Raw genomic sequence first — 27,557 nt, 5'->3', positions numbered from 1 at the left:
AGTTTTTTAACTGTGTAATCTTGAATGTCCTCACCTTCTCCTGTGGATTCTCTGCTCATGAAAACTTAATGTGCATATGCTATTTTTCTTTACTCCTTATCATTAATAAATATTAGATGGAGTTGGATTAAGTCAAGACTCAGATTACCTCTCTCTATATATAGTAGAGATGTATATAAATATAAATAAATAAATGCCTATATAAATGAGCTCTCTTTATACATACATAGTGGAGATACATATATATATTTATTTATTTATAAAGGTTATACAGTGGAGATATATAACCTTTATAAATATCGTTCTAATAAACTATATCAAAATACAATTTTAGACTACTAGAGATTAGACAAACAATAATTTACATAAATTTTCGCTAGTGTTTTGGTTGAAAAAAGATTAAATTTGGAGAAGAGGTTTTTTTTAACAGTTCTGACACACACATTTTTAAATAGCGGCACTTTCAGTTAATATGGTAGATAGAAAAAAATGGTGGGCGGTTAATTAGCACAGATTTTTTTTCAGTTCTATCACTAGATATAAGAGCTTAGGCAAATGGCTTGACCTCTCAGCGCATATATGAATGAGAATATTAGAGGAGGTAACCTCTATAAAATGAAAATATTAGAATAGGTGACCTCTACATTTTCTCCTAGCTTTATGCCACTATTACACACACTCACAGGCTTATGTTTTTTTTATTGCAGGACTTTATTACTTCTAATAGGGAAATATTGACTAAGTAAAACTTGTCAGGAGCATTTGTAGGTAACATTTGGGGTATTTGCAAATAATATTTATTATCTAATGAGTCACAAGATGTTTTATTGGTTAAAATCTGCTTTCCAGTAGAATCACTCTTACTGAAAACTTCTTGCTGTATTTGGTTTTTCAGGAAAGCAGGGTTGTTAGTAATCGTCACACTTTGAGTGAGTGTCTCAACTCCCAGTTGTATTAAAGAGGCTTAGGAAATCTAGGATAATATGAATAGTTTCTAAAAGGATGTCTGAGCATCTGAATGAGTTTTTAAACACACCCTCTTTATTATTAGCATCCAGTATGATCAGAGTTTATAAGGAGCAGACTATGACGTTCTTGAAAGTACTACTGAACTTCAGCAATCAAAAGAAAGATGACTATAGTTGACACTTGAACAACACGGGTTTGAACTACGCAGGTCCACTTATCCACAGGTTTTCTTCTGCCTCTGCCACTGCTGAGACAGTAAAACCAACCCCTCCTCTTCCTTCTCCTCAGCCTAGTTAATGTGAAGAGGAGGATGGAGACCTTTATGATGATCTACTTCCGCTTGATGAATAGTAAATACATTTTCTCTTCCTTACGATTTTCTTAGTAACATTTTCTTCACTTTTCCTACTTTATTGTTAGGAAGAGACTATATAATACACATAATATGAAAAATATGAGTTAATCAACTATTTATGTTATTGATAACATCCAGTCAACAGTACACTATTAGTAGTTACGTTTTGGGCGAGTTAAAAGTTAGGCGTGGAATTTTAGGACTGCGTGGGAGTTGGTGTTCAAGTGTCAACTGTGTTTTAGCATACATTTTCCAATGGTCTTTTATGCTTATATTCTTATAAGAATGCATCTTATATTTTTATCTTTTATCTTATATTTCTTTCTTAAGCACAAAAACCTTTTGTGAGCAATAAATGCAATGTGCTGTAAATGTCTTCAGTAATATTATAGTAATATTTTAATCAATTATCAACTTGTTCTTAACCTATGAATTTAAAAGCAAAATTGTAAGAGGTTTGTAGAGCTTTCCTGTGCTAAAAAGCTTTCATTTATAAAGTTTTGATTCAAATACAATTCATAAAACTCATTCATGGGCTAGCAACACATGCACAGTCTATAGATAAAATGTCACTATATTATCTATTATATTCATCTGATATCATGTTTTATTCCATTTATTGTCTAATACTAACTCATGAGCTCTTTAGTGGCTAAGACATATTAAGAACTCTCATGTTTTGATAATGTCATTTAAGTCAGAGTATTCCTCTTCACAATATCTGATAAAATTTTTAAAAATTTTATACTTTTTATTACATGGGCTTGAATTGAGTCATTTTCCTTTGCATGTAATTTGTGAGTGATTTAGCATATAATTATTAAATAATAGGCAATTAAAATATGAGATGAAAACTGCTCCAAACCACATAAAAATGCATAAAAAGAGGCATAATTTCTTCTTTGGAAACATGTATGTTATTTTTTCTAAGATTACTCCAAATGAACAGGAGATCTCATTACTTGAATGAGATCTCTCCTAGGTATGCTAGGCTAAATCCTATTTCAATACAATTATGAAAATTACAGTTCCAGTCAAATAACTTATATAGGTCACACCTGAACAATAGACCAAATAACTTACACATAAGTCAGAGCAGAAAATGAGTCATTGATGGCTTTTCACATGAAATTATACTCAGAGGGCTGAGAAATTGTGAGGGAACGAAGTAGATATCACTTGTTTCTTGTACAAAGAGCTTAAAACAAATATGTCTGGTCTTCTCAGTTTAAAATAATTCAACCATTTTTCAATGAGTATTGCATAGAATCAAAATTATGTTTCAAACAGAATTATATATATAAAAACAAAACTTTAAGACAGTCTAATATTTTAGGTGTTTAAAAATGTTTGTTTTGGCTGAATGATTTCATTGTCTATGTTGGGTATTAAGATGATAAAAAAAATTCTATGTTAAAAAGAATTTTCTCACTTATTTCATATCTTGTAACTCACTCAGATTTTCAGAATTTCAAAAATTGTTATATATGACAGAAAAATCTGATTCTTAAATTATCCTTGTACCCAGAACTAGGTAAACATGCTCACAACCTGCTCTGAAAACTCAAAATAGACTTTCATACATTTAGAGTTAATTTTTTAAATCAAAGAGCAGTTTTTAAAAGTGTAAAAATTTTGAATTATAAATTTTATAGATTTCTGATTTAAAATATATAGCCATTCATAACTACAACAAAAAGTAAGTGGCAGAGTGCTTTGTGTGAAGTTGTAACATACATAATCTTCAGACAAACAGGTAAAAGAAACAGGTGTTCTCTCTGCCTCTCTCATATCTCAAAAATAAATAAAATATATTTCAGAAAAACTTCATTTATATCATCGTGATGATGATTAATTATATCCAACCATTCAAAGTTAAGATGTAATTTATGCATCAAAGTTCTTTGGGGGCTAAAAAATTTTATTATGTAAGAATAATTTGTATACATCCTATAAAAATTATTTAGAAATTTTCACTTTTTATATATCAAACTTATATTTTTTTCATTGAACTTGACTCTAGTTTGATATGTATTAAGATACACATTTTTCATTTTGTTAATTTATTATACTGTTTTACTCTAATATTTGTTTGAAACTTTTGAAACACTGAATTTGAAACTGCATTTCAAACTCAATGGTATTAAATGTGATACAACATGGGTCATAAACATGGGTTTTGCTTTTCTGTCTTTATGTTATTGTTCTTCATATTCACATATTCAAAATTTATAATTGCCTGCATCTTGAAATTTTTATTTTGTCACCAATTTTACCATGAGGATTGACATCAACATGTACTTAACTTTGCTTAGTGAAAACGTATTTAGGGAAACTATTATTATCATCAAACAATAGCAAGGAAATACATTTCTAGGAAATACATTTTTAGTTAAGTTGTGAGATTAGAAACAAATGTACTAATGATAATATCGTGTAGATTTTAAGCCTGAAGATAGCTGCCATTTTTTAATAATTCCAATTTAGTGATTATAAATAAACCAAGCACATCAATAGTATTTAACATTTTGTTCAAAGTAAGTAAAAATTTTTTATCACATATGGAGAAAATGAGGTACTTTGATTACATCTAGCTTATTACTGTTTTCTTCTTTAGAATTTAAGATGATACTATGCTAGTCAAAAGATATGATGGAGTCATCATAAACATTTTCTGCTCCATAAATGTGTCATAAAGATTACTTTGCCCTCTTATCTAAGCAGATGATAGGACAAATGATTTTCAGTTTACTCCAGTAAATTGAAAGAGATGGCTCAACTTGCTTACTCTGCTAATTTATTATCTTAGAAAATGGAAAAGTTAGTGTTTCTATAAAAGACATTTGTAAGCTCTAATTTTACAGATTTATTATCATCATTGTGTCATTAAAGTACTTACTGTTCTATTAGGAATTCTGGAGTATGTTTTTCTTTGTTTTCTTTCTTTCAGAATTATTTTGTTTTTCTAAAAGGAAAACAATATATACAGTGGTTACTTGACTACACATAGTTCAGAATCATTTCAGATTGTTATAAATACGTTAATTTTATTATTTAATATTTCTACTTAAAATTTTACTACATATTCCAATAAAAATAATGTCATATATCCATATTTAGTATATGTAGTATAATATAGATAGTTTAGATTTTAAAGCTGTTTGATGAGCTAGAGATCAAGAGTCTGTGGATAGTTTATATACTGATTTTGTGAAAAGTCAATTATGCTTTCTATAGTGTTTTAATTTGAAATTAGAATAACACGAATCTAGGCAGACATTATTAGAGAATATTACATTCATTAAGAAATAAATCACATGATTCTTAATTAAATTTCTGGTGCTGTCTCAAGTACCAATATGATTATTATAAATCAAGCTTCTACAGCCCCATGTTACTTTTAAATTTTATATTTTTCACTGATGTTAGAAACATTTCAACATGTTACACATATTTGCCTATTTTCAGAAGCTAATCAATGCCTTGATATAACCTACTAACTATTCTAGTACATAGGATAAACATACATGTATTTAAATATACATGTTTATGTACATGTTAATAGATATGTGTGTACACAAACACACATAAATATGTATATATTAAAAGCCCATCAGGAATTAGGAGAAAAATAATTGCACATCATTGCATAAAAAAGATCAACTTCCAGTTTAAAAGAGTAAAAAAATTAAATCCTTCTCAAGAGGCAACATTGCTTTAATGTAATAAAGATATCAGGAATTTCTGATTTGGTTTGACATGTTAACAACTCATAAATGAAAATTTCCATCATGCTAGAGACAAGTACCTTTTTATATAAGTTCTCATTATTTTCAGTCTTCAAAAAATTTAGGTATCATGAAAATGAGGAAAGAATAAAATAGGTCTTATAATGGGTATGTTACTCTGTTTTTAAGAGTTCTCATGGCATCTATTTTCAACAGAATTACAAAAATATTTTAACGTCAGCAGCTCTAGCTACTGGGTCACATAGGTAACTCAGCATAAAATATCTAAAGTGACAGCTGTATTTCCAAAGCCGCATTTACTGCATCTGTTCAACAGTTAAACCTCCAAGATATGCTTTTCCTTTATTCCTGCTTGAAACTCAACTGTTTCCTGTAAAATCCATTAGGAAGAGCAATGTTAAAATGCACTTAGGTTTGCCTGACTGCCTCTAAAACCATGACTTAGAGCCACAATCAATTTTAGATATGCTTTGTATAGTTTAAGTATACTGACACTTCTTTTTTGTTAAAACAAAAAGTACAGCAAGATTCTGTGGACATACACATGAAGGTAAGAGTGACACAGAGCTCTTTACAAGAAATATGGGACAAAAACCTGCTAAAGAAGACAAAGACATCCTATTAAAAAATAAGAGAAGAGTTGACACTATATACATTGCGCATTATTACTTACCAAGGGCCAGGCTTCCCAAAGGGAAGGATTAAACAGTGTTTGTGACTTATGAGCCATCTGCAGGGATTTGATTTCACTTTGGTTTTGCATGCATATCTATCACAAGGATGAATGGGCAAACTTGTTCTACTGTAGGGGACAAACAACTATTTTATTCTTAATCTATGCTCTGCATATGGATGTGCACAGCATTTTTCTGGTAGCTAATTTCTGTCTCTTGCATGTATAAATGCCTTGTCTTTATTTTAGAGGAAAAAGTGAACATAGCACAGGATTATTTTGCACCTTCCATCATCTATCTGACTTTTCAGTAACGTAATTAGTATTAACTGACTCAGATAATTTTCTCGTATCAAGGCTTGATACTTTTATGTTTTTGTACAATACTTTTAAAAGAACATTAATCTGTTTAGGCAGGGTTGTGCGTTTTTCAGAAAATATTATATACACTCATAGTTGATAAAGCTGATGACTTTTTAGTGTTTTTTTTTTTTTAAATCCAATTTTAGAATCGGGCTTGATATGGAGAAAAGAATATCTGAGATTTAGGGATTATTATTGCTTTGACAGTGGCTAAAAAGCAAACTGCTCATACCGTGCAGACCTAACCATAATCTATTTACAGAATTAAGCAAAACACTGCGTGCTTTAGGCATTAGGAATATATAAATAATTTTTGTGGCATTTTTGGGGAGGAAGACAACTATTTATATTCATTTTAATGTTGGACATTTAAAAATGCATAGTTGTATGTTTTTTAAAAGATAATTTACTTTCAAGAATGACAAATAACTCATATTTACATTCAGGTTTTGTTTTTAAATATATCAAGCATTTCTTTTGAGGAGAATATTGATTTTAGTTGAGGCTTCAGTAGCATAGCGCTGAGCTAAATATTTATTTAGGATTGGTTTGAAAGAGGGCACTGTGAATCCTTGTTCCATGGCTACTTATAAACACTATCCCTTTAACCCATGATGCACTAGAATGGCAGCAGAATCCTGATCCTAAGGTTTAAATTTCAAAACTGTAAAATATTAATAAACTCAGAGTTTTCTGTCTTGGACCCTCTCCCATTAAAATGCCAAAGTTGTGGTTAGAAAATAGTTACAAGGTTGATGTGCACAGATATCCTTAACACAGATATCACTAATCCTAAGGGATTTTGTTACATATCTTTTGGCTTAAATTCTTATTATTGGAATAGCAGTCAGCAAGCAGGGATTATTTTTAAAAGGACACTCTCCGGATCATTACTGTGAATGTCAGCATTTCAACACAAAAGTAAAGCACTGTATGGCAACTAAATTCACTGCATGATTCTAGATTAGATCCTAGACCAGTGGGAAATAAAACAATTAGCCGTTAAGAGCATTATTAGGACAGTAGATAAAATTTTAATGTAAATTGTGATTTAGATAATGGTACTATATTGAAGATAAATTGCCTCTATTGGACAACTATATATATATTTTTTTCATATATTCATAGAGAGAGAGAAGACAGAGAAAAAATGGTATATGACAAAAGGTAAATAATAACTAAGTCAAGGTAGAGGGCATGTGAGAAACTGTACTATACCTGCAGCTTTTTGTGAGTATTTAAAATTATAGAGAAATAAACATTACCAAAAAAAGACCATACAACTATCCTTTAAAAATATTGAACAAAAATAAAATGCCACTTTCGTTATTAATACTGTATTACATGAAACTGTGGTTATTTTATTTTGTTCATTAAGCACAACATTATCTAATTGTGTCTATAGCTATAAAAGACAATAATGTTTATCTGGATAACTACTGAAGAGTATTAGGCAGTGAAAGAAAAAGAATTCATCAAGTAATAGAGTAGACAAAGAAGTGTTCTATGATTACAGGTAACCACTAGAAGTACCTGTGGGGTTGCTGGGAGAAACAGGATAGAAGGCAATGGTACAGAATATGAACTTTCTTGGAAATGAAGGTAGAAGGTCAAAAGATTGTACCTCATATTTAAGGCAGAAGAATTTTTCTATTTTTTGTGTTTTGTTGTCTAACCATTGACAACTATTTAAGAGGAATAAGTCTACAAGTCTGCTCTCATTATAATAGAACAAATGTTTACCAACAAAGATTTTAAAAAGGGAGGGGGGCAGGGATGAAGGAACTACTCATTTTTCTGTTGTGGCACTTTATTATACAAGTCAACAAATATGAAAACATCTGTTGGCAGCCAAAGTTACAATAATCACACACTGGGTTCAACCATGTTTAACATTTCATTATACTCAAAATAATTACTTTAGAAACGGGGGATAACAATGAGGCAGGATGGCACTAAGTCAGGAGAGCCAGTATGTACCTTGAAAAAAAAAAAAAAGGATGGGAATTAATTAAATGAGAAGCATGGGGAAGCTAATTGGGACTGAATGAAGATAAGGGCACTATCAAAGCATGAAGAAACAAAACTATTTACCAAAATGTATAGCAGAAAGTCACATTGAGCACATCTAACTGAACTCTGCAGAAATGTGAATATCAGGAGCAGACTTGTGCCTGGGGGGGGCTTCGGTTGGCCCCCAGCCCCTAGAATGGTACCTGTCACATAAATAAATGTTTGTTCAATGAGTAAAGTTACATAATGACAGAAGTAAAATTCTGTATCTTATAATCCTATTCCCGACTGTCTCTATTCAGTCCATAACCTTAGGCAAATCACTTCATCTATTTTGACCTTGATTTCATTAGCTATGAAATGAGACAGTGGGAAAAGTTGATTCTCCAAGGTGACTTCCAGCTCTAAATATTTCTGTATACAGGTTTGTTTATTAAAATGGGCCATTGTGAACACTCTCATGAAAGAGAATAGCCTGATATGAGTTATATAAAGAGAAATGAGAAAAATAGAAAAGATGAATAAAGGATCAATGCACTGATTCAAATAATGAAAAGTAAGTACTACTGAAAGGGACTTTAATATAAAAGAGAGAATGCAAAAGGTAATTTATGGTTTTTGTATGCATGAAGTGACATTCACATGTACTATTGATACAGGTATGCAGATGTAGAAATCTTTATCTTTTCTTTTTATTACAGTCAGAGTGACTCTACACACTTCCTGCTTCCAAGTTTAGCATCCCCAAGTGAAGAGAAATGAAGAGTGTTCAAAATGAAGAGTGTTTTATAGCATCAAAAGATGCTATAAAATGGTAGGAGTTTATGTAAACATTCTTTTACTACAGGGTCATAGAATTGAGACTACCATTGTAGAGAAGAGAAGGCTGAAGAAATTCTCAGCATCTATATTTAATTCCATGAAGAGCTAATTCAATACCCATCTGGCAATTACTGACACCTCCATGAAGCTTTCCATACCAACAGTGGCTTCCTAAGTATTTCCTTTCCTACAAGCTTTTCAGGTACTTACATTCTGTGACACAAAATTCAGCACTTACTTACACATGATCTCTCTATTTTCCCAGTTTCATCAATGCTGGTTTTGTCTTGACAACTAGAGGAGGCCATGCACTATATATTTGTGCTTCCCTGTAATAAGCTGGTACTAAAAATGAGTAGATGCTAGATAAACTCTCATCAATGAATAGAAATGAGCAGAAAATACTCTGAGCTTAAAAACTCGACAGGAATGTTGATTGGCAGCTGCCAAAGATGACTTCTCAGCCATGAAGACTGGACAGTGATCCTGGGACTTCTGTGATGCCTCTACCTTGTTTTTTGTTTGTTTGCTTCGTTTTCTCATTGGCATATACTCCTAGGTGTTCTTGGAAAGAGAGGCCAGGGCACTTATCATATGAGGTTCAAAGTTGTACAGTTCTTTAATAAGAAAGGTCTATTTAAAAAGCGTTAAAAGCATCTGAAGCTATGGCCTCAAGTCTCCTTGCCAGTTGAATCAGCAGGGGTGAGCAGGGGTCATTTTCTCAGCTGTATCAAAACAGAGCAGAATGTCTCTTACGATTCTATGTACAAATCAAGACCACCATGACAATATTCCTATAAGACAGCTGGCAGGGCAGTGATGGCAGAAATGGTGGCTTTGTGGGCAGGAAGTGGTGGGTAAACGAAGGGGGCTACAGAAGAGTAGGAAGGCATGAGGGAAAGAGAATGCGAAGGAATTGTTTCATTTCCAGAAGGTATTAGTATCTACACAGATTCTGATGCTACAACAGAGTCTGGAGAATGTTGAGATAAAACAGATACATAATTGTGGCCTTTGTAGAAAGGAGAAGTCAACCAAAAATCTTTACAAAGTGCTCTAATGTAGCTGCCTAAACTCTGCACATTTCCTAAGAGGATGGAGGATGTTGGTTAAATGACAAACAATGAACATAAATGGACTCAGCTTTCCCAACTTTTGGGGAAGTGAGGTAGAGAGAATGGGATAGCAATTCTCTATACATGCTTAAGGCTGAAGAAGAGAAAATGATGTATTTAAACCTTGGTTTGCTCCATATTCAAACCTAGCAGTGTGTCATTGAACAAGTAAGTGGTATGTTGGGGTTCAGCATGAGATTTTTATAGTTCTGAGCTGACTAGCGGCTCACCTTTAGGTGCTTTGCTATGTTCTGAGTTTAGTTTAGCACCATACCCTGTGATGACAATGGTGGGAAAGTGCCAAGCTGGAAATGCAAGACCAGCAAGGACAAAAATTACAGTCTAGACGAAGTGGTGTTTGGTTTCCACTGTTGGGCATCTATGTGGAGAACAACTGTAGAAATAAAATAGGAAATAATCAACTTCTCACGCAAAATTACTCTAAAGATCCATTTTTTTTAAAATCCCTATCTAAGACACCAACTTACAGGTATATCAAAAGGCCATATGTCAATTAAAAATAGAATAAAACTTTTTTTAAAAGTGTCAGATTATAAACAACAATACAGCTTGGTTCACATGTATCCTGGACCTTTATATTCACATGAAAATTGCCCTCTTCAGAGATTCACTGGAGGAGGCTATAGGCCCATGTATGGAGAAGCCAGATAGTTTGAAAAATTTTAACTGGCTATTTAATAAGCTGCATTCAGCAGATTGCATATGTTTATCACATTCAGCTTCACAAGGAAATGGTGCAGTAGGCGTTAATTATCTCTATTACATATGAGCAAACTCAGTTCATAACTTCTTTGGAGTTAATAAGTAGTAGAGCTAGGATCTAAATTCAATCCTGTCTGTATCAGAATCCTATTTTTCTCTTGCAAAAAAGTCTCTGTAATGTTGGAATGGACTTTGAGAGGGTAGCAAATGTATTTTTTTAGACATTCATTGCTACCTATTAGGTATATTACCTTCATATTAATATAAGTTTTTTTCATCTTAATTTCTTCATCTGTAAAAAGGGGAGAAAGCAGCATTTACCCAAAGGAAAGACACTAGATCTACTAATTTATTGAGTATCTTAGATTTCTGAAAATCATTTATCTAATCTTAGAGGAACAAAAGCCTTAAAACAAAAGGGCTTTCCAAAGAATTTTGAAGATAAAACATCTTTAAATTGATCAGTTTTCCTGGGACTTTTGCCTGAACAGCATGATATTTATATTTTAAAAATTCAAAATCAACAGGACAGCTTCCTCTACATGTGATGATTTAATATTGTGGAGCTTCCTCCACATGTGATGATTTAATATTGTGGGCTTGCCTTCAGGATAAATTTATGAGAAGTACAAAACATTTGTCATGCTACTTTTAACTCCAGAACATCTATTTCTACATAGTTCACATAGAATTACATTAGGCATAAAACAAAATCACATGGCTATCGAGGTCTAGAGATATGTTTTGTCTTAATCATAGTCTATAAAATATGATTGAAAATATAAGTGAAGAGGTAAGCACTAGAGAGATGGGTAAGATATGTTATATGGAGACTTGAAATCACAAAAGACCACATTAACCCAAATAGTCACACTCCTTTTAAATGGACAGCATTTCTTTAATTCTAAAAAATTTACCAAAGTAAAATTTTTAAAAATTTACTTTAGTTAAAACATTTTAAAAGCTAGTTCTTAGATTTAGATGTTCGGAAGCTGTAGTACTTATGAAGCCATGATTTCAGAATACTAGACTCTAGATCCCCCTTCAATGGATGAAAACATATTGATAAACAGAAAAGACCAAAGGTAGGAGAGGATGAAGGAAAGAAACTCACCATAAGTAAGAACCAACCACCTAATTCTGATCAAATTATTCTTTAATGTTAAAATGAGCATAAATGCAATCCTATGAAATTCTAAATCAATGATTTATTCAGAGGAGAATTCAAAGATGTTTTTAAAGTAATGTAATTATATTTGAGAGAAATGGACAGCATTCAACAAATTACATGAGGAATGTATAGTGAAGTCATACTAAAGTTTTCACTAGAGGAAGCAATTGGGTACACTATGGTTGGAGATTAGGGGAAGAGTTCAGTCCAATTTCACTTACAATTTTGATACCATTTGACTTGGTTGGAAGGAGACTCTCATTTCACCCATGAACTGATACAATGAATGGAATAACAGGAGATCAAGTGAAGTAATAACATGGATGAGCTGTTCTCTCAGCTTCCAATCTTTGATCTTTTAGGTGTCTAATGTGAATAGCAACTAATTTTTACTGACAAAAGAACATATTCAAGAGAAATATCAGATTAATACCTTAGAACAGGCAAATTTCCTGGGAGGTACAACTCGAGGCCGATTATAAGGATATGAGTTTTTGGTCTTCTGATATAAAACTCAGCTAAAGCGACTGAAGTTCAATTTGAAATTCAAATTCCTTGGAGTTATATACTATAGCAAGTGATTCTTTTTTTTGCTTTGTTTTTCAGTGTCATCATTGAGGTATTTGCCATAGAACCCCTTAGCATTGTCATTTTCTCTTTTGTTATGGTTTAAGTTTGTATCACTTTTGAAAAGAAACTGTCTTTATTACAATTACTTCATATCCTTGAAATAGGGAATAATCAGGAAAGAATCCTATAAAAATTCGTTTTAACAGACTTTAATGGAATCTTGTAACACCATCTATCACATGGATTTTTAATTTTACTAACAATTGTAACATGAACTAAAATGTCAACATAATGAAATGCTAACTGTATTAAGAGTAGCAAACTTAGTTAGCAGAGGTTGATGGGAAGCTCAGCCCTTCTAGCTGAATACAAATCACAGTATTATTGTGAGGTGTATTCTTATTGTCAATACACTGGAGGTAACCCCAAGTGAAGCCAAAGTTCCATCTCTATAAAACAAGCAAACATCAACAAAGTTTTCACTTGTACTATTCCAAGAGTTGTGTGGTGTAAAAAAGAGTACAAGATAAGGTCCCTGCCTATAAAATTCATGTCTCTGTCATATATCACTTAGTGCATTACACTGACATTTGTTTTTATTACTGTTGTTTATGGCAATAGAAGCTCCCCAAGAAACCCTATCTAACTAATCTTCAGTTCACAGTACCTAGCACATTGCCTGGCATATACATATAAGGTTCTAAATAAATATTTGTTGAACTAAAAGCTCGAAGGACACAATCAGTCCCCTTTCTCAACACAGCATCCTCTCACTTGCCAATCTGGTGGTACAGTTGGATCATGGAGCTACCATTATACTTAAGCTTAATACTACTATGTTCCTGACTTTTATGTAAATGTGAAAAAAGTTACTTGATTTCTACAAAATATTTAGATATTATGTAGGACATAAATTTTCAATTATCTCCCATGATATTTATTTAGATTGATAACATATATATTTTCATAAAGGCTTACGTGCCAACTTGCATAATTAAACATACTTTGTGACCATTAATAGAAAGAAAAAAGGGGTACAGGAGATACTTTGCCATATGTGGGCATATATTCTAGACATTTCCCATGATTAGGAATTCCAGAAGTAGAATATTATTGTATCTTATTCTATGTCTCATTTTTTCTCTTTCCCAGTCTGATAATTACTACACCTCCAACCTTACTAACCTACTGCCCACTAACTATGCACTCATTCACTTTTCTTTTAAGTTCTATAACGAAGAGCCAGGATTAACTCTGTGATGTGTTTAATATGAAAGTTACATAATAAGGTTCTAACAAGAATTAGCATCTTAGCAGGAAGTAAGAGCGGATGGAATTGGTGATTTAGGGATATTCAAACCATAAATATAAAATTCCCCTGCATTTTCTGACAAGCTATAACAGATTATCCACAATCCTGAGAAGTCGCTTCTGTGTTGTACATCATTCATGTTTCTTTACTGTAAAGAAGCCAAAGCCAAGAAAATAACTTAACATGGAAGCCCTGATGAATACATTAGGTACTATCTACTATAACCTCAAATTTTATAATATTACTTAACAGGGAAAATCAGAAGTACTTGCAGAAGGCATAAAATAAAAATTACATTTATTTAATATACTAAGGAAAATGTTCTTATCATTTACTTTCTAGAATAGAATTTTAACATGAGAGAAGTCAAATAATTGTGACTTTTTTATTATACTTTAAGTTCTAGGGTACATGTGCACAACATGCAGGTTTGTTACATATGTATACATGTGCCATGTTGGTGTGCTGCACCCATTGACTCATCATTTACATTAGGTGTATCTCCTAATGCTATCCCTCCCCTTCCCCACCCCACGACAGGCCTCGGTGTGTGATGTTCCCCTACCTGTGTCCAAGTATTCTCACTGTTCAATTCCCACCTATCAGTGAGAACATGCGGTGTTTGGTTTTTTGTCCTTGCGATACTTGGCTGAGAATGATGGTTTCCAGCTTCATCCATGTCCCTACAAAGGACATGAACTCATCCTTTTTTATGGCTGCATAGTATTACATAGTGTATATGTGCCACATTTTCTTAATCCAGTCTATCATTGATGGACATTTGTGTTGGTTCCAAGTCTTTGCTAATGTGAATAGTGCCACAATAAACATACGTGTGCATGTGTCTTTATAGCAGCATGATTTATAATCCTTTGGGTATATACCCAGTAATGGGATGGCTGGGTCAAATAGTATTTCTAGTTCTAGATCCGTGAGGAATCGCCACACTGTCTTCCACAATGATTGAACTAGTTTACAGTCCCACCAACAGTGTAAAAGTGTTCCTGTTTCTCCACATCCTCTCCAGCACCTGGTGTTTCCTGACTTTTTAATTATTGCCATTCTAACTACTGTGAGATGGTATCTCATTGTGGTTTTGATTTGCATTTCTCTGATGGCCAGTGATGATGAGCATTTTTTCATGTGTCTGTTGGCTGCATAAATGTCTTCTTTTGAGACGTGTCTGTTCATATGTTTTGCCCACTTTTTGATGGAGTTGTTTGTTCTGTTCTTGTAAATTTGTTTCAGTTCTTTGTAGATTCAGGATATTAGCCCTTTGTCAGATGAGTAGATTGCAAAAATTTTCTCCCATTCTGTAGGTTGCCTGTTCACTCTGACGGTAGTTTCTTTTGCTGTGCAGAAGCTCTTTAGTTTAATTAGATCCCATTTGTCAATTTTGGCTTTTGTTGCCATTGCTTTTGGTGTTTTAGACATGAAGTCCTTGCCCATGCCTATGTCCTGAATGATATTACCTAGGTTTTCTTCTAGGGTTTTTATGGTTTGAAGTCTAACATTTAAGTCTTTAATCCATCTTGAATTAATTTTTGTATAAGGTGTAAGGAAGGGATGCAGTTTCAGCTTTCTACATATGGCTAGCCAGTTTTCCCAGCACCATTTATTAAGTAGGGAATCCTTTCCTCATTTCTTGTTTTTGTCAGGTTTGTCAAAGATCAGATGGTTATAGATGTGTGGTATTATTTCTGAGGACTCTGTTCGGTTCCATTGGTCTATATCTCTGTTTTGGTACCAGTCCCATGCTGTTTTGGTTACTGTAGCCTTGTAGTAAAGTTTGAAGTCAGGTAGCGTGATGCCTCCAGCTTTGTTCTTTTGGCTTAGGATTGTCTTGGCAATGCAGGCTCTTTTTTGGTTCCATATGAACTTTAAAGCAGTTTTTTTCCAATTTTGTGAAGAAAGTCATTGGTAGCTTGATGGGGATGGCGTTGGATCTATAAATTACCTTGGGCAGTATGGCCATTTTCACAATATTGATTCTTCCTATCCATGAGCATGGTATGTTCTTCCATTTGCTTGTGTCCTCTTTTATTTCGTTGAGCAGTGGTTTGTAGTTCTCCTTGAAGAGGTCCTTCACATCCCTCGTAAGTTGGATTCCTGTGTATTTTATTCTCTTTGAAGCAATTGTGCATGGGAGTTCACTCATGATTTTGTTCTCTGTCTGTTATTGGTGTATAAGAATGCTTGTGATTTTTGCACATTGATTTTGTATCCTGAGACTTTGTTGAAGTTGCTTATCAGCTTAAGGAGATTTTGGACTGAGATGGTGGGGTTTTCTAAATACACAGTCATTTGACTTCCTGTTTTCCTAATTGAATATCCTTTATTTCTTTCTCCTGCCTGATTGCCCTGGCCAGAACTTCCAACACTATGTTGAATGGGAATGGTGAGAGAGGGCGTCCCTGTCTCATGTCAGTTTTCAAAGGGAATGCTTCCAGTTTTTGCCCACTCAGGATGATATTGGCTGTGGGTTTGTTATAAATAGCTCTTATTATTTTGAAATACGTTGTATCAACACCTAATTTATTGAGAGTTTTTAGCATGAAGCGCTGTTGAATTCTGTCAAAGGCCTTTTCTGCATCTATTGAGATAATCATGTGGTTTTTGTGACATTAATAGTTAATATCAGTATAATCAATACTATTTTGATGATTATTTCAAGTAGTATAGATTTTATTGAGCAGATAATTTTAATAGATGCTATTTATGTAAATCATTTTTTAAATTGTGTGTTTATTCTCTATTTAAACTTATGCATTTTATTCCTTCTGTAACATATATAAAAGAGCAGCAGCTCCAAAGGCTTAGATAGCAGTTTTTGGCAATGAGTATGCATTGGAGGTAAGAATTGAAGAATACTATAACTCGAATGGAGACATGGCATAGTTCTGAGGAAAACTCAACCCATCTCATCTAAATGTCATCATTATTTAAAGACAATGTAGGTATACTTCTAAGACAAAGTAGAGCTGATGGCATCACCCTACCCCTTCACTTAATTTAAACATAAAACTGTATAAAGAACAATTTTTTTTATTTTATTTTCAGATGGCCTCACTAAAGTAATTGATGCCATTCACTCATAATATATATTGGTCCATTATATTTTGCTGATAGAATATTTTGATCAAAGCATTTTCCCAAATGCTGTTTAAAATAGTAAAGTGAGAAATCTCAAGAAATTTCTGCTTTCAAGAATTTTTAATTCAGAAGACGGAGTGGGAAAAGAAGAGTTAAACCCATTTATAACTCCACCCAAGGCAGATTATGATGAGTTTTCTATGCATACAAATTAAAGCTCAATGGAATAGCAAAAGCCCTAATGGCATTTGGTCCTTGAAGGATGACCATTCTTTCTACGCGTTTTGATAGATAAAAGTGTTTCAGTTATGAAGGAACAAAGTTATAGAGGGAGAAAAGCACTGGGAATGTTTGGATTCTAGACAGTAGGTTAGTGTGGCAGGAGAATAAGGTAAGTATGGGAAGGAGAGAGAAAGAAGACTGAAAAAGTAGACTGGACCATATTGTAGACATCCTTAGAGTAAGTTCACAAAGGGCAACAAAGAGCAAATTCAGGTTTCTCACGAGAACAGTGATAGAGAAGATTTATATAGCACGAGAATTTGGTAGCATTTATTTGATCAGGTAATATTTCATTTAATGTTGTGTCACAGTACTTGAATACAAAAAAATATTTTAGGCAAAATTTAAAAAGTGAATTATGAAGTATATAGCAATTTGTTTCTTTCATAGAAGTGTATTTAATACTGAAATTCATCGCATGTGGAAGAGAAAACATGATTGACTTAAAATCACAAAATGTCATGTAGTTTTTATGGTACTGATAATCTGTATTCAAGGAGAAAAAGGAAAAGTGTGAATGGTGAAGCAAGTCTGACATAAAAACTAAACACAGTGACACTGAAATGTATTAGGATTTACATAATACATGTGGCTAGCAACATACAAATCAGTTAACTTTTCTTTCTACATTTGAGTAAAGAAGAAAATCATTATCTTGATAATACAGTTGGTTATAAAATAATTCTTAATTATAAAATGTTATTGTAAGACTCAAAATAACATTTATTACAGCTATTATTAATTACTTAACTTATACCATGTAACCTCCTATGTTCACACTTAGCATATCTACATAAATAAAATTTCATTTAGGATTCATTAGCTAGAGGAAACATTACATGCATGAAAAATATTTTAATTTCACTAATTTCACAAGTGATGCTAAATTAATCACCAAGTCAGAAGTTGCAAATATTTCTGAATCCTTGTGGTTGGAAGAGGGCAGAATGTATGTTTGGCTTCACATTTTATTTTATTTACCCTTTATGTTGCTTAGTTTTGAGAAACTCTGAAAAAATATATTTGCTCCAGCACTACAACTTTCCAGAATAGCTTTAATCAGTTATTTATTTACTTTTTTAATGATTTGTACAATATGGCACACTAGCACAGTGTGTGGATTAAAAAAGAAAAGAAACAAAAACAATTTGTACTGTTGAGGCTGATATATGGAGCAATTTTCTAAGGCTCTTTTCAGTGCAATCTGCAAATGCATTAACAAAGGCTATAAAACAAAAACCATCTGCACTACCCATAGCACACAAGGGTGAGATATTGAATAGTTTGAAGGCATAATTGATATCTGCAATAGTAGAAATTACCTAGGAACAAAAAAGTATCCTACTACCATGTAGGACTTCAAAAACAAAATATATCTTGTACATATTTCTGCATAAGAGACTAATGTCCCAACCACAAGATAAAGAAAAATGAATTATTTGTGTGACTATTGTTAACATAAAAGACTCTTTTGAAATAATGCTGTTAGAAAGTTTATTACTGTTATTATTCCACCTTAAATGCCAGGAACCTCTATATACATTTTCTATGTCTTGTCCCATTTCAACTATTCTATTGCTCTTGAGACAAGGTCATGAGTAAAGTGAAGTTTTCATTTAAGGAACAGCATAAAATCTTCACTGAATTATACAACTATCATACTTATACATTTCATTGTTTACTGAATATAATTCATTCCTTCCCCATACCACATTCAGAAAAACAGGCACATTTTAGACCAAAGTAAGACTATATTAACTATTTACCAGTTATACCTAAATGGCTAATACTGTTATAATTATTTTTATTTTTGGGTAGAAGGGATCATTTACATAGCCTCAAATTTTTGTTTATCCAACAAAGATGTATTGAGTGCCTATATAGTACTAAGTGCCTTGGATATGAGGCCCACAATGCACACAGGGACTTGGATATGAGGCCCACAGTGCACACAGGGACTTTATTCTCCTGGTGTTTACAGTTTCTGTCATGAATATGCAGGCTCTAATTTTCTCTACAGAAAAAGACTGAATAGCACTCAGCTCTATCCATATTCCTTTATTTCTGTGTTTTGAATTCTATAGTATTAGATTAGTCAGCAACATGCATTATTCTGCAGCATTTACACTTAAAATTTTAGAAGAACAGTAATATAAGAGAAGATTATGCTTAAAAACAGATTTTTATTGAAGTGAAGAAATATCTGATAAGGTCTGACAGGGTTAGTAGAACACAAATAATAACTCGATAGAAAAGTTGAAGAGGCTTTCAATACACAGTATGTGACTTTTCTGGTTTTTGAACACATTAATCATAGAAACACTGTTCAGATGACAAAATTAACCATGTGTTTTTACAATATTACTTGAACAAGCAATTGATAATCTCATCTTATGGATTTGGTTGTATTCAATATCCTCTTTCTCCCTTTGATCAAATGTGGAGATCTTTATCAATCTATAATATGACTGCATAAAGAGACAGACGAGTTTAAATGCATGCAAGGTGGGAATGCATAAGGAGAAATGTCCATCCACAGAAAGGCTATCAGACCATGAAATCTTGGCCAGTAGCTGATGTGAATTCTATGGCTACACTGGTCTCCATCTGTTTAAAGCAAACTCAAGATAATTGATGTGGTGCTATGCCTTCACATTGCTGCAGATAGAATGTATCTTAATAAAGCTTCTTATTTATGGTTTTAAATAAATTATTTCTATTGTTCCACGTTAAAATATCTATAGAATATTATGTTTTAGTTTGACTTCTTCTGTGGAAAAAAAAATGAATTTTTTTTAAGATCACAAATTGACTTCGAGTATGCATGGTTGTTACTTGCCTAAAAGCTTTCGGTTTTCAACCCACCCAATGCATTTATTCCACAGAGGGTTTGACAAGTATATATATATATATATATAAAATATCTGTGTATTATTTATTATACTTATATATAATAAAATGCATACATATATATGCTTTATATATGCATTTACGCTTTTTTTTTGATGACTCCTTAATATGATAGACAGTGTTTCTAGTGTTGAATATGATGAAGTCCTTACTCTCATGGACTCATTGAGAAAATGAATCAGTATAACTCTTGGTAGTGATAATGGCTATGAAGAAAATTATAGGCCAGTAAAACTTAATGAAAGTAAGCAGGAGACAGGGAGGAGAGCCTATTTAAAGTAGGTGGTCAGCAAAGGGGTCTCTGGAAAGATATTTCAGCAGAAACCAGAGTAAAGTGAGAAAGACATTCAGCTGAGGATCCAGGTAAGAAACTTCCAGGTGGAGAGAGTTGAAGTCCCAATGGCCTGAGTCAGCAGAAAGTTGTCTATGTTCAAGAAATAGCAAGAACCTCAGTTCTTGTAATAAAGCAGAGTACCTCCACAAGTGGGATATACTGGATTGTATGGTAGTTCTATTTTCAATTTTTTGAGGAACCTCCGCACTGTTTTCTATAATGGCTGTACCATTTGCTTTTCTACCAACGGTGTACAGGATTCCCTTTTCTGCATTCCCTTGCCAACCCTTGTTATCACTTATCTTTTTTGTAGCAGCCATCCTAATAGGTGTGAGGTGATGTCTCATTGTGGTCTTGATAAATCCAAAGGAAATTAAATTAGTATCTCAAAGAGATATCTCCACTTCATATTTCTTGCAGCATTATTCACAATAGCTAAGATATGGAAACAACCTAAGTGTCCATTGATAGTGAATGGACAATGAAAGTGTGATATACATGTGTATTATATATATATATATTATACACATATATGTATAAAAGGAACAAGTCAGTATTCAGTTCTGTGTGGATTTTCAATTAGCTTTAAATATATTCTAATAGCTAAAAACCAATAAATAAATAAACCACGTGATTCCAATAACATAAAAGCATAGTGTTTTATTATAACTTTTTGCTTTTTTTTTAACTGCAGAATGGCATTTTCTTATCAAGAAAGACATGTTGAATGGATAAGAATGGACATTTTTTCCAATGTTCAATATATAAATGCATCACACATTCAGAGAGTGCAACTAACTCTTTGAATCTTTGCTTCCTCATTTCTATGACTAGAACATGAACTCCTCCTTGATCAAGAAACAATAATAACTGTGTGCTGTACTTGGAACATGTTTATGGAACAGATAAAATTTCTATGCCCAACAAATTAATAACGTTCTTCTTTCTTTAAAATGTTTGAACAGAAGCATAAACTGCTGTAAGCAATCTGTTAACTTAGAATTATAAAAGGAAGTGATTTAAAACACTCGAATAGTAATATTTCCTTTAAAAATTATATAAAATTCAAATAAATGATGCATAAAATTAACAAATCAGGCTTTAAACACAATGCTTTATCATAATATTATGCCAAAGGCATTTGAATTTCAAGGATCTTTTTAAACAGCTATTTTCAGTATCTTATATCTAGCACTGAGGGAAAGATTCATTTTAAAGTAGTTTAACATTCCAATGTAAACATAATCTACTTCTATTTAGCAAAATAAAAACACACTTCCCAGTGAGGTTGTCAATATTACCAACGTTCTGAAAAGGTCACTTATACAGTTATAATGTCTGGTATTTTTTATAAAAAAGCTCTAGAGTCAAACAGGTTTTATAATTTGCTACCACTTAATAGCCATTATGCCCACATACATAAACATATATATATATATGTATATATATACACACACACATTACAAGTCCTGCAGAACAAAATACAGAGCCTATATACATATGTATAGAAGAAATATATACATATATAAAAAACAGATATACATACATATATCATATATATGCATACGTGTTATATGTGTGTGTATGCCTAAGATATCAATCATGTTTTTATTCTACAATGTATAGTAGCCAGAAATCTAACACAGTGTACTTTGTGTTCTTTTCACTAGATTTGTGTGTCTAGAAATAATATCCCCGAAGCAAGCTACTAAACTTAGTTTCTCATGATTTAATAAATGGCTACTAGAAACATCAAGGTTCAATAATTTAAGCATCATTTCCAGGCTTCCCAATGCTTCTATAAAGCTCAACAAGCAAATGTCATTATAGTTTTGGCTTTCAGTTTAGAGTTTTAAAGTCACCTTAGGAAAAATGGAATCATGTTGATGCAGATTCATGATTCACATTGAAGTAAAACTAATGATGGCTCAGATAATTTTTTTTTTTTTTGCCTCCAGAGGAAAATTACTCTGAATTCAGGTTCGAGTGTTTAATACATGGATTATGTCAAAATACTTGTAGACAAATCATAACTGCCTAAATATTAAAACTACACATGGAACTTTGGATATAAAATCAACACTTGATATTCACAATAATTAATTCATTAATATATACATCTGTAAGCTTTTGCTCATGAATGTATAAATTTTATTTGCCTAAAGAAGCATCTTATAAGCACATTTAAAATAAGTGTGTTCTGCTTTGCTTTACGCTATCAAAGGTCACAGTAAATGCAGCATAAAGTACTTACTATCCTGAAACAATTTAAAAATAACAAAATATGTAGCCAACAAATAGGACCTTACGAAGACAGTAGATCATTCAGAGGAACAAAGTTAGATCAAAATTTTATTTAGCATTATTCTCCAATCCAAGTCTTTCATTAATCACTAAGGATACAAACTATAGTATGCCAGATATACCAAAACACCATTTCAGCATCTCCCTACAGAAATGATACTGCTAAGTTCAACAAGGACAACAGAATGTACCCTAGAAAGTAGTTTCCAGGGGAGAGCAGGGATCTTGCCCATTTTAGTCAAATACTGTTTTCCTACCAATTAGAAACTCTGGCACATTATTCTTATCTGTAAATGTTTGTTGAAGAATGAATGTTGAACAAACTGCCCAGGTATCTTTACAAGGTAGACATTCAGTTAATATTTGATTATTAAATGAATAAATGAGTTTACAGCCCTAGAATGTTAAAGATACATTACACATTATAATAACATACTGTCAAGCAAAATTCTGGATTTGAATAAGAATACAGCAGCTAATCTTGGCTGAACATAAATGTGCTTTACTTTTTGAAGCAGCACAACCCTGGGTTCTGCCATCAATTCTGACATTAGTCAATAGGCACAAACAGAAGCTTGGGGTAGGTGCTCTCCAACCCATCCTTGAATTTGCCTTGCTGCTTGCTGGCCACACACCTCTCTCAGTCCCATTACCCAGCAAATACGTCTTTGAATTGTCCTTCAGTAAAGATTCTGTTCTATTTCCAGCCCCAATTTCCTAGAATCGTTGCTAGACACTCAAGATTGAGTTAGAACCCCATGCATTTTCATCTGTTTGCCCTTCACACTTCCTCCTTCAACCTTTGGAAAAATAGCAGTTTTAACCCTCTGTGAGGTTAGGATGCTCTTCCAGGCAGTCTTGGGAAGAATTTAAAACAACTCCAGCTGTATGTTAGGTAATACTATTGTATCAGTGTGAAATGTCCTGATGTTGACCACTGTACTGTGGTTATATAACAAAATGTGCTTATTCCTAGGAAGTACACACTTAAGTGTTTAGGAGTAAAGAGGCATGATGTCTCTAACTTATAGGTGAATGGTTCAGAAAACAAAAGTGTATGTGTGATGAATGTGCATGGAGAGAGAGAGAAAGAGAGAGAGAGATGGAATAATAAAGCAAATGAGATAACAGAAACAATTGATGAAGCTCGGTAAACAGTATATGGGAATTTTTGTGCTTGTCTTGTAATGTCTGTAGGCATGAAATAATGCAATATAATTATGTAATAATAATGAATGTATTATTATCAGTTATAAAATATATAATAAAAAATAAAAGGTTACTAAAAACAATGACTACAGGCTGGTTTCTCAATATCGGGTCCCAGAGGAAACATCATGCTTGGCTCTCAGTCTCTGTAAGTACAGATGGCTCTCAATGAAGCCTCCAATGCATGCTCCTCCATTTGAGGGCTGAGCCAGTCACAATATCCCACCTTTGACTTTTCCTGCTCTGGGTCAGACATCCTCTGTGGAGCCCCAGAAATGTCATGTGTTATAGTCGAGGATGTCCAGAGGTCTCTCTAAAGCCCCACTCCTCAGGTTTTGTGGGAAACAGAAGCTTTCTTCTTCCCTCCTCCATGAAGATTCAGAGCATAATGACAGCCATAACCAAATAAACTATTTAATTTCCAAAAATCTGGCTTTTCCTACTTCAACTCTTTTATATTATTCAGGTAGAAGCAGCACTGTCAAACCAATTTTTAAAGTTGCCTTTGAAAGCCCTGTGGAGACTGTAGCCCCTCGCATTGGAATGTGCAAGTTTTATCCCTCATCTTTTCCTTTTCGGCTTTTTAGACCTTTGCTCAAACTAAGTCAAAAGAGTCAGATTTAAATACCTGGTTACAGTGACAATTCATAACTCATGACCTCCAAGCAAAGAACAATAATTACTGATTTATTTCTAGGATAAGTTAAATAAAAAACTGGCATGGAAGCAAGATTTTATCTAAAGGTCATTTCTAGCACTAAAACTAAGGTACACAGAGATTTGCTTGTCTTTTGAAAGCTAGATCCTGGGTTATTTTGCTGTATATCGTGGCTTCCAATTTTAGTCAGTAAAGAAGCTTAATTTAGCACTGTTCTCAAAATGTTTTTTGTGTCAGAACTCCTTTATACTCTTAAAAATTAAGGATGCATGAGAGGTTTTTTGTATGTGAGCTGCATCTACAGATATATAACCTACTAGATATTAAGAGTAAAAAATATAAAATATAATTTATTTTAAAATAGACAATAAACCTCTAACATGTAACATAATTAATATATTAAAAATAATTTTCCAAAACAAACAAAAAATAATGAGGAGCATGACATTGTTTTATGTATTTGCAAACCTTGTCAAATGTCTGATTTAAGAGAAAACAGTTGGACTCTGCTTCTTTAGTCAAGCAGCTTCAGGTAACCTCTAGAAAACTCCAGTGTACAATTGTTAGATAATCAGATTCTAAATGGTATTATAAAGAAAATAGTTTTAATCTTAGAATCTTCCTTAAAAAGGTCCTGGGGTCTATAGGTACCCAGATCATACTTTGAGAACCACTGATGTAGCAGACCATGTTTTGGAGTAACAATCCTGGGTTTGAACCCTACCTTTGCCTCCAAGTAGTTTTAAAACCTCAGTTGAATTAGTCACCCTATCTGAGAGACTCAGTCTGTTGTTTAGGAAATTGAGATAATGCTTCTCCACAGATAATTACATAATAAATATAAAACTTCTCTCAATAGTTTTCAGCACAAATAACTTTGTATTCAGTGAAAGTAAGTTTCCTCTTCTTTTTTCTTCTGCAAATTCATTGGCACTCATAATTATATGGTCAATGTCTGTAGTGACATTGATTTGTGAACTTGGAAGTGTTTTAGTTTATCTCTGTTTTTCACTGTCCTCGGTGGGAAAAAAGTAAATCAGAAATTTTATAGCTAACTTACAGAATAGCTATGATGACAAAAATAGATTTGAAGATGCTTTGAAATAAAAGGGGCATACAATATAAAAAATAAATTTATTTTGGCAACAGAATAAAAATGTTAATGGGTGAGTTAAATTTTCTACTTAGACAAAATTCAATTCTTTGAAAGATCAAATAAAAAGAATTACACTGAATTATTTCCTTAAAAAGCCTAGGTTTGGGCACCATGCATTTTCTAAACTTCTGTTCTTCCAATACTAGCTAGCTTTCTGATTTGGTGCAAATAGACATTTGTGCACAGCAGTTTTCATCTTTAAAGTAATTTTTGGAGGGGTTAACTGATCATCCTTTCAGGTTCCGAATCGTATGATGCTATGGTTCTTTTTCCTTATAATTCTTTTTCATAATGCTATAATTTATCAATCATATGATGCTATGATATTATTTTCAGTAATAATTGATTTTTTAAGAAAGGAGATATTTTCAGTATTTTAGGCTCATCTCCTACCTATATATGCACAATTTTAATTGAGGATCACTGTGCATGGAGAAACAGGGTGAGGCAACTTGATAATTAACAAGCTCCTTATAAAAGAAAATAAACCAATATTAGAGGAGAAATTTACTAAAAGAAATGGTTCCTGTTTTACTAGGCTCATGATAGAATCTCTGTCCTTTAGCTCCATTTCTTTTCTCAACAGTCCAAAACCAATTTTATAACTCAGCTGTCTCCTAGCCAAATGTGCAGCCTGCTGCAGAGATGAGTTTGTGAAGCTCAACCATACAAAATGGTATATCTAAGGAGTGCCTGCATACATTTGCAAGGATGTTTTCATAGCTGAATGGAGCTTTGCTTCAGTTTGGTTTTCTGTTTTTTGGCCTCTTTTCTGATGTAGGTTTACCAAAAAAATTAAAAATATATATCAAGAATAGAACAGAGAGAAATTGAGTTGGACTAAAGACTTACGGTTTACAATGCAATTTTGCTAAAAGTTTAGCACCAATGTTGACTAAGTGTTGACAATGTCAGTTTCCGATCTCATTAAAGTATTATTGAGAAGCTGCATCAATTCTTCATGAAACCATTTGGAGTCATCATCACACTGTGTTTTTACTCTACCACACATTAGGTAGCCTTGCTTAGCACTGGCCTAGGAATTAAACACCACAGGTTTCTTCAAAGAGTTCACAGAGTAAACAATATTTAAACATTAGAATGATGCATTTTCTTCAAAGTGCTTTCTTTCCAGAGCACAGAAAACCCAGACCTATTGCTGTGGACAGGGAACAGCAGGCAATAGCAGCAATATGAACTCATGGATGTATCTATCTATTTTCCACAGGAGCGACAGAATTAGGAAAGGAATGCCTGGTGCATATACTGTAATGCAGAGAATAAAGAAATCACACTTCTCTAAGTTCCAGCACATACATATTATTTTTTATTGTTTATATTGGTTTCCTGTTAAGACTGTGCTTTCAAAAAAAAAAAAAAATAGAAAGTTGACTTCATGGTAATAGTACATAATATTTTCTTCTTTTTCAGAGAGGAGAAGAACCAGTGTGCACTTTTATTATTCTGCCAGGGAAATGTCCTGGGCATGCTGTTAATTGAAACGGACAACTTCCTAGGCTCAAAAAATCTGTCAGGTGGACTTATTGCAGCAACATAATGTTAACCACAGGCACAGATGACATGAGTCACATTCACAACATGCTGCTGGTTAAACTGATTTAAGTAGGTAAAAAATAAGTGTTGGAAAATAAACTGATGATCACAGAAACATACATTAAAAAACTTCTAATTCATACTGATGAAGGACATCCTTAGTATTGTACTTCATTTGCATTCAAGGTCACAAAAGCTCTTAATACAGAGATCGGGGAAAAA

General features: G+C 33.0%; 1 protein-coding gene across 6 annotated transcripts in view; it reads right to left on the bottom strand.

The window, feature by feature from the left end:
* The window catches only part of SYT1 (synaptotagmin 1), a 599,708-nt gene that overhangs the window by 410,527 nt on the left and 161,624 nt on the right, over nucleotides 1–27,557 (bottom strand). For 4 of the 6 annotated variants that reach the window (XM_045366611.2, XM_074007469.1, XM_015430622.3 and 1 more), the window contains exon 3: nucleotides 4,224–4,289. The exons of the other annotated variants lie outside the window; for them this stretch is intronic. The gene's annotated coding sequence lies outside the window, so the exon portion shown is untranslated. The remainder of the gene's footprint in view (nucleotides 1–4,223; nucleotides 4,290–27,557) is intronic. 6 annotated transcript variants of the gene reach the window in all.

This window comes from Macaca fascicularis, chromosome 11 (assembly GCF_037993035.2).
Source record: "Macaca fascicularis isolate 582-1 chromosome 11, T2T-MFA8v1.1".
NCBI classification, from domain to species: Eukaryota; Metazoa; Chordata; class Mammalia; order Primates; family Cercopithecidae; genus Macaca; species Macaca fascicularis.
This window is presented reverse-complemented; position numbering and strand designations above follow the sequence as displayed.